Here is an 8,931-nt window from a genome sequence, read left to right on the forward strand (position 1 = left end):
GCACCTCCCTAAGCACCTAGCATTCTATAAGGCCTAATGTCTTTGGTTTGTGTGAGGTTCTTTTTAGTTTTAATTATGCTCCTTTTAAAATTGAACATACTGACCTTTTTCTGTTCTAATATGGACATACCAAGTTCCTAAAGATCAAAAGTTAAAGAATTTCTACGTAGCTCTAGTTGCCCTGTTGACATACACCAATATTACTATTGGTAATCACTACTAGGGAAAAGCCTATACACAGAATCTTATCAGCAGCGCGCTTTAAAATAAGGCGCTGCTGCTAATTAGCAGTAGCGAGCTCAAGAATAACTCGCTGCTGAAATAAATATAGCAGTAGCGCATATCGTGGTTCTTAGCCTGACAGTAGAATAGGGGGGGGGGTAGGTATGGAGAGGCAAGATCCTAGCTATGGAGTAGTTGTATATGCAAGAGATTTATGAGTTCAGGCCCTTCTCGGAGGAAGTAACAGCCATACGTCTCGGAGCCCGGAGGCGGTCGACTGGATTATATGCGTATGAGTTACAGGGGTGCGAACCCTTTTCACTGAGGAGGGGGGTGGCTTATATAGAATCTGCCAGACCCCTCCTGCCCTCAGTTATGCAAGGTTTAAAGTACATTAAGGCATGGCGTTACTGGTAACGCCTTACATAAAGTGCTATCATGACCATAAAGACTACTTAATGACAGACCGTTTGTGTGTAGAGTGACTCTAGATCTCCTGGTGGTCGAGTGAGTGGCTTCATGGTCGAGTGTCTTCGAGTCTGTCGAGTGGAATCCTTCCAGGTCGACTGAATGGTAGTTTCTTCTAGAGATGTCCTTGGGGAGGGTACCTTGGACAGGTCCATGACCCTACCCTAGGTACATGGCTTCATCATTAGCCCCCGAATGGATCGAGGTTTGAGTGAGGAAGGAGTTGAGAATTCTTCCGACCTGTTTTTCGTGCTATGAGTATGTCTTATTCTGGATAAATGACTTTAGGTGACGGCACCAACTTCTTTTTCAGTCTCCTTGATCCATTCTTTGTATCTGTCGAGTGACTTGTCAGACTGAAGATTTCCTTCGATCGACCTTACTTGAACAGGATCTGTTCTATAGCTCGTACCGCTGCATCCTTTCCCAATAAGGAGGCAAACACTTCAGTCTGGTTGATGTACTCTGACCTCTGGGCCAGAGCGTGATTAACGGCTAGGATTGCTCTACTGTTCGCAAATTTAGCAGGATCTGAATTTCGGGAAGCGCGCGAGGCGGAGGAGGCCGCGGTACTCGGATGGTATAAGGCAGGAACGCCTCGATCTTCGCGCCACCCTTTTCGCCACGTATCGCACGCGCAGCTGTTGCGGGATTTGACAGGATCGTCCGGGCCTACCAGTCAGCCACTCGGAAGTAACCCCATATAAGGCGCCGGATGGGGGTTTTTGAACAGTGCGCCCTCATTTTCTTCTCCCTCTTCATCAGATATATCTGCTGCGCTCGCCACCATCCCAGCGCTGCTGCTCTGCGCGTGCTTCGCCGGTGACGATGGTGAAGGAGAAGACGGCGGCTTTGGAGCGGGCGAAGAAGGTGACGGCGAAGGTGAAGGGAAGGGCGACCAGTCGGGGTGGATCCTCGTCGCGGGCCGGTCTGCCGCAGGGCTGGATCCAGGGCGACTGGATCCGCTCGACCATCCGCCAGAAGGACCTCGACGACCTGGCCAATGAAGGACTGATCCCCCATGGATCAGTGAGGCTCCCGGGGAAGGAGTGGCAGCCGCAGCCTCAGGGGGGTGAGTGTGTCCTCTTGGCCACCCATGTTGACCGCGGATTTTCTTTGCCGCCCCACCCTTTCTTTCGAGGATTTCTGAACTTCTTTGGGGCTCAACTCCACCACTTCACACCCAACTCCATAGTATATCTCGCAGCTTTCGTGACCTTGTGTGAGAATTTCTTGGGTTGTCGACCCCATTGGGGCCTTTTCAAACACATTTTCACCTGTCGCTCCCATACGGTGAAAAAGGCCAATTCGATTGACGAGAAAACCCAAGTGATTCAGATGTGTGGGGGTCTTGGGGTTCAAATGAGGAGTAAAAGTGCTTTTCCAGCCATGGTCCTTCCTGAGTCGGTCCGATGGTGGCAGTCGACCTGGTTCTACTTCCAAGACCCGCCGTCGCCAGGGCAGTCGACTGGACTCCCTCCTTTCTCCATGGATCGAGTGAGCAAGTCGTCCTCTCTGAAGGTGGTCCCGGAGGAGAAGGCTCAGGTCAAGGTGCTGGTGGAGCGAGTAGTCCAGCTCATTCGTGACGGGGTGACAGGCATGGATCTTTTGGAGGTTTTCCTTCGACGACGCACCCAACCACTTCAATATGGAGACCATCCGATGTGGATGTATTCTGGCACTGAAGATTCCACTCGAGTCCACCCGGAGGAGGTCGAGGATGCCACACTGGAGAGGTCGATGACTGCCATCACAGGGAACAAGGACAACCCCCGAGGAGCCAGGAGGATCCCTCCACTCGACCAATCATACGAGCCAGACAAGGTCCAATTATGAATCTCCGACTGTGATACTGCTTCCTTCATTCTGTTTTGCTAAAATTCAGTCGACTGACTTCTTGTATTGTTTGTTGACTTCTAGGCCACTACTGAAATGTACTCGATGCCCAACGGGGCGCAAGAACAGATCAAGGAGGAGGAAGGGAGTGGAGGTGAAAGTCAGGAGGAATGACAATCTGATGGTGAGGAGGATGAAGAAGACGACGGCTCTAGTGAAGAGGAGGAGGAGGAAGAGGAGGAGGAAATCGTCCCTCCCCGCACTGAAAGGCGATCCAAACTCGCCCATGACCCTGTAGTCGAGCGTGGCAAAGCGATTGTGCCTGTTGGACAGTCGACGAAACGCCCTCGGACGACCTCTCCGGTGCCGACTGAGAAAGCGCCGAAGCAACTCCGAGCAACGTCATCAAAGCCGTCGAAGGCCCTACTGAAGATGAGGATGGTGATTCCCACTATTTCCTTGTAATAACATGACTCGTGTTTTCTTGTTTGGCATGAATGAACTCTTGATTGACTCGTTGGCTAACCGACTGATTTCTGGAATCTGCAGTGCTGCTACCTCTGAAACCTCAGTCAGGAACGAGGACCAAGAAATGGAAGATGTTGTCACTTCCAACCCTGGTATGATCTCTGTAGTTTCGCTTTTGGTCGATTGGATCTTCATTTTTAACTTTGAATCTTCCCTGTAGCCCCACCTCCTGTCATTGAACTCCCTGATGACGACGATGAGTGTTGGGGAACGTAGTAATTTCAAAAAAATTCCTACGCACACGAAAGATCCTGGTGATGCATAGCAACGAGAGGGGAGAGTGTTGTCTACGTACCCTCGTAGACCGAAGTGGAAGCGTTGACACAACATGGAGGAAGTAGTCGTACGTCTTCCCGGTTCAACCGATCCAAGCATCGTTACTCCGGCACCTCCGAGGTCTTGACACACGTACAGCTCGATGACGCACCCCGGGCTCCGATCCAGCAGAGCTTCAGGGAGGAGTTCCGTCAGCACGACGGTGTGGTGACGATCTTGATGTTCTACCGTCGCAAGTCTTCGCCTAAGCACTGCTACAATATGACCGAGCTGTAATATCGTGGAGGGGGCACCGCACACGGCTAAGGAACGATCATGAAGATCAACTTGTGTGTCTATGGGGTGCCCCCTGCCCCCGTATATAAAGGAGTGGAGGAGGGGAGGGCCGGCCCTCTCTATGGCGCGCCCTAGGGGAGTCCTACTCCCACCGGGAGTAGGATTCCCCCTTTCCTAGTCCAACTAGGAGTCCTTCCATGTATTAGGAGTAGGAGACAAGGAAGGGGAAGAGAGAAGGGAAGGAAGGAGGGGGTGCGGCCCCTCCCCCTAGTCCAATTCGGACTAAGCCATGGGGGGGCGCGCGGCCTGCCCTAGGCAGCCCATCTCTCTTTCCCGTATGGCCCAATAAGGCCCAATACTTCTCCCCGGCGACTTCCCGTAACTCTCCGGTACTCCAATAAATACCCGAATCACTCGGAACCTTTCCGAACTCTGAATATAGTCGTCCAATATATCGATCTTTACATCTCGACCATTTCGAGACTCCTCGTCATGTCCCCGATCTCATCCGGGACTCCAAACTCCTTCGGTACATCAAAACTCATAAACTCATAATAAAACTGTCATCGAAACCTTAAGCGTGCGGACCCTACGGTTCGAGAACAATGTAGACATGACCGAGAGACGTCTCCGGTCAATAACCAATAGCGGGACCTGGATGCCCATATTGGTTCCTACATATTCTACGAAGATCTTTATCGGTCAGACCGCATAACAACATACATTGTTCCCTTTATCATCGGTATGTTACTTGCCCGAGATTCGATCGTCGGTATCTAATACCTAGTTCAATCTCGTTACCGGCAAGTCTCTTTACTCATTCCGTAATACATCATCTCATAACAAACTCATTAGTTGCAATGCTTGCAAGGCTTAAGTGATGTGCATTACCGAGAGGGCCCAGAGATACCTCTCCGACATTCAGAGTGACAAATCCTAATCTCGAAATATGCCAACCCAACAAGTACCTTTGGAGACATTTGTAGAGCACCTTTATAGTCACCCAGTTACGTTGTGACGTTTGGTAGCACACAAAGTGTTCCTCCGGTAAACGGGATTTGCATAATCTCATAGTCATAGGAACATGTATAAGTCATGAAGAAAGCAATAGCAACATACTAAACGATCGGGTGCTAAGCTAACTGAATGGGTCATGTCAATCACATCATTCTCCTAATGATGTGATCCCGTTAATCAAATGACAACTCATGTCTAAGGCTAGGAAACATAACCATCTTTGATTAACGAGCTAGTCAAGTAGAGGCATACTAGTGACACTCTGTTTGTCTATGTATTCACACATGTATCATGTTGCCGATTAATACAATTCTAACATGAATAATAAACAATTATCATGAAATAAGGAAATAAATAATAACTTTATTATTGCCTCTAGGGCATATTTCCTTCAGTCTCCCACTTGCACTAGAGTCAATAATCTTGATCACATCACAATGTGATTAACATCATCATGTGATTAAGACCCATAGTTCACATCGCCATGTGACCAACACCCAAAGGGTTTACTAGATTCAGTAATCTAGTTCACATCGCTATGTGATTAACACCCAAAGAGTACTAAGGTGTGATCATGTTTTGCTTGTGAGAGAATCTTAGTCAACGGGTCTTTCACATTTAGATCCGTTATGTATTTTGCAATTTTCTATGTCTACAATGCTCTGCACGGAGCTACTCTAGCTAATTGCTCCCACTTTCAATATGTATCTAGATCGAGACTTAGAGTCATCCAGATCGGTGTCAAAACTTGCATCGACGTAACCCTTTACGATGAACCTTTTGTCACTTCCATAATTGAGAAGCATATCCTTATTCCACTAAGGATAATTTTGACCGCTGTCCAGTGATCTACTCCTAGATCACTATTGTACTCCCTTGCCAAACTCAGTGTAGGATATACAATAGATCTGGTACACAGCATGGCATACTTTATAGAACCTATGGCCAAGGCATAGGGAATGACTTTCATTCTCTTTCTATCTTCTGCCGTGGTCGAGTTTTGAGTCTTACTCAATTTCACACCTTGTAACACAGGCAAGAACTCTTTCTTTGACTGTTCCATTTTGAACTACTTCAAAATCTTGTCAAGGTATGTACTCATTGAAAAAACTTATCAAGCGTCTTGATCTATCTCTATAGATCTTGATGCTCAATATGCAAGCAGCTTCACTGAGGTCTTTCTTTGAAAAACTCCTTTCAAACACTCCTTCATGCTTTGCAGAATAATTCTACATTATTTCCGATCTACAATATGTCATTCACATATACTTATCAGAAATGCTGTAGTGCTCCCACTCACTTTCTAGTAAATACAGGCTTCACCTCAAGTCTGTATAAAACTATATGCTTTCATCAACTTATCAAAGCGTATATTCCAACTCCGAGATGCTTGCACCAGTCCATAGATGGATCGCTGGAGCTTGCGTATTTTGTCAGCACCTTTAGGATTGACAAAACCTTCTGGTTGCATCATATACAACTCTTCTTTAAATCCATTAAGGAATGTAGTTTTTGTTTATCCATTTGCCAGATTTCATAAAAATGCGGCAATTGCTAACATGATTTGGACAGATTTAAGCATCGCTACGAGTGAGAAAATTTCATCGTAGTCAACACCTTGAACTTTGTCAAAAACTTTTTTCGACAAGTCTAGCTTTGTAGATAGTAACACTACTATCAACGTCCGTCTTCCTCTTGAAGATCCATTTATACAATATGGCTTGCCGATCATCGGGCAACTCCACCAAAGTCCACAGTTTGTTCTCATACATGGATCTCATCTCAGATTTCATGACCTTAAGCCATTGTGCAGAATCTGGGCTCATCATCGCTTCCTCATAGTTTGTAGGTTCATCATGGTCTAGTAACATGACTTCTAGAACAGGGTTACCGTACCACTCTGGTGCGGACCGTACTCTGGAAGACCTATGAGGTTCTGTAGTAACTTGATCTGAAGTTTCATGATCATCATCATTAGCTTCCTCACTGGAACTGATTTCAGTGATGAACAATTTTCCAATTCGGGAGAAGGTACAGTTACCTAATCAAGTTCTACTTTTCTCCCACTCACTTCTTTCGAGAGAAACTCCTTCTCTAGAAAGGATCCATTTTTAGCAACGAATATCTTGCCTTTGGATCTGTGATAGAAGGTGTACCCAACAATTTCCTTTGGGTATTCTATGAAGATGCATTTCTTCGATTTGGGTTTGAGCGTATCAGGATGAAACTTTTTCACATAAGCATTACAACCCCAAACTTTAAGAAACGACAACTTTGGTTTCTTGCTAAACCACAGTTCATATAGTGTCGTCTCAACGGATTTAGATGGTGCCATATTTAACGTGAATGCAGCTGTCTCTAATGCATGATCCCAAAACGATATTGGTAAATCGGTAAGAAACATCATAGATTGTACTATATCCAATAAAGTACGGTTATGACGTTCGGACACACCATTATGATGTGGTGTTCCAGGTGGCATGAATTTGTGAAACTATTCCACATTGTTTGAAGACCAAACTCGTAACTCAAATATTTATCTCCGCGATCAGATCGTAGAAACCTTATTTCCTTGTCACGATGATGTTTTACTCTGAAATTCTTTGAACTTTTCAAATGTTTCAGACTTATGTTTCATCAAGTAGATATACCCATATCTGCTCAAATCATCTGTGAAGGTCAGAAAATAACGATACCCACCGCGAGCCTTAACACTCATCGGATCGCATACATCAGTATGTATTATTTCCAATAAGTCAGTTGCTCTCTCCACTGTTCCGGAGAATGGAGTCTTAGTCATCTTGCCCATGAGGCATGGTTTGCAAGTATCAAGTGATTCATAATCAAGTGTTTCCAAAATCCCATCAGCATGGAGTTTCTTCATGCGCTTTACACCAATATGACCTAAACGACAGTGCCACAAATAAGCTGCACTATCATTATTAACTTTGCATCTTTTGGTTTCAATATTATGAATATGTGTATCACTACGATCGAGATCCAATGAACCATTTTCATTGGGTGTGTAACCATATAAGGTTTTATTCATGTAAACAGAACAACAGTTTATTCTATTACTTCAATGAATAACCGTATTGCAATAAACATGATCAAATCATATTCATGCTCAACGCAAACACCAAATAACATTTATTTAGGTTCAACACTAATCCCGAAAGTATAGGGAGTGTGCGATGATGATCATATCAATCTTGAAACTACTTTCAACATACATCGTCACTTCACCCTTAACTAGTTTCTGTTTATTCTGCAACTCCCGTTTCGAGTTACTACTCTTAGCAACTGAACCAGTACCAAATACCGAGGGGTTGCTATAAACACTAGTAAAGTACACATCAATAACATGTATATCAAATATACCTTTGTTCACTGTGCCATCCTTCTTATCCGCCAAATACTTGGGGTAGTTCTGCTTCCAGTGACCAGTCCCTTTGCAGTAGAAGCACTTAGTCTCAGGCTTAGGTCCAGACTTGGGCTTCTTCACTTGAGCAGCAACTTGATTGTCGTTCTTCTTGAAGTTCCCTTCTATCCCTTTGCCCTTTTCTTGAAACTAGTGGTCTTGTTAACCATCAACACTTGATGTTCTTTCTTGATTTCTACCTTCATCGATTTCATCATCATGAAAAACTCCGGAATCATTTTCATCATCCCTTGCATACTATAGTTCATCACAAAGTTCTACTAACTTGGTGATGGTGACTAGAGAATTCTGCCAATCACTATCTTATCTGGAAGATTAACTCCCACTTGATTCAAGCGATTGTAGTACCCAGACAATCTGAGCACATGCTCACTAGTTGAGTGATTCTCCTCCATCTTTTAGCTATAGAACTTGTTGGAGACTTCATATCTCTCAACTCGGGTATTTGCTTGAAATATTAACTTCAACTCCTGGAACATCTCATATGGTCCATGACGTTCAAAATGTCTTTGAAGTCCTGATTCTAAGCCGTTAAGCATGGTGCACTTAAACTATCAAGTAGTGATCATATTGAGCTAGCCAAACATTCATAACGTCTGCATCTGCTCCTGCAATAAGTCTGTCACCTAGCGGTGCATCCAGGACATAATTCTTCTGTGCAGCAATGAGGATAAACCTCAGATCACGGATCCAATCCGCATCATTGCTACTAACATCTGTCAACACAATTTTCTCTAGGAACATATCAAAATAAACATATGAAAGCAACAACGCGAGCTATTGATCTACAACATAATTTGCAAAATACTATCAGGACTAAGTTCATGATAAATTTAAGTTCAATTAATCATATTACTTAAGAACTC

General features: G+C 44.8%; 1 non-coding gene across 1 annotated transcript; it reads left to right on the forward strand.

Annotated features, from left to right (window-relative positions):
- Positions 1–1,063: 1,063 nt before the first annotated feature.
- LOC119266357 lies at positions 1,064–1,274 on the forward strand. The gene has a single exon (XR_005132020.1). It is a non-coding gene; the product is annotated as a small nucleolar RNA U3 (small nucleolar RNA).
- Positions 1,275–8,931: the final 7,657 nt, after the last annotated feature.

Source organism: Triticum dicoccoides, chromosome 2B (assembly GCF_002162155.2).
Source record: "Triticum dicoccoides isolate Atlit2015 ecotype Zavitan chromosome 2B, WEW_v2.0, whole genome shotgun sequence".
NCBI lineage: Eukaryota > Viridiplantae > Streptophyta > Magnoliopsida > Poales > Poaceae > Triticum > Triticum dicoccoides.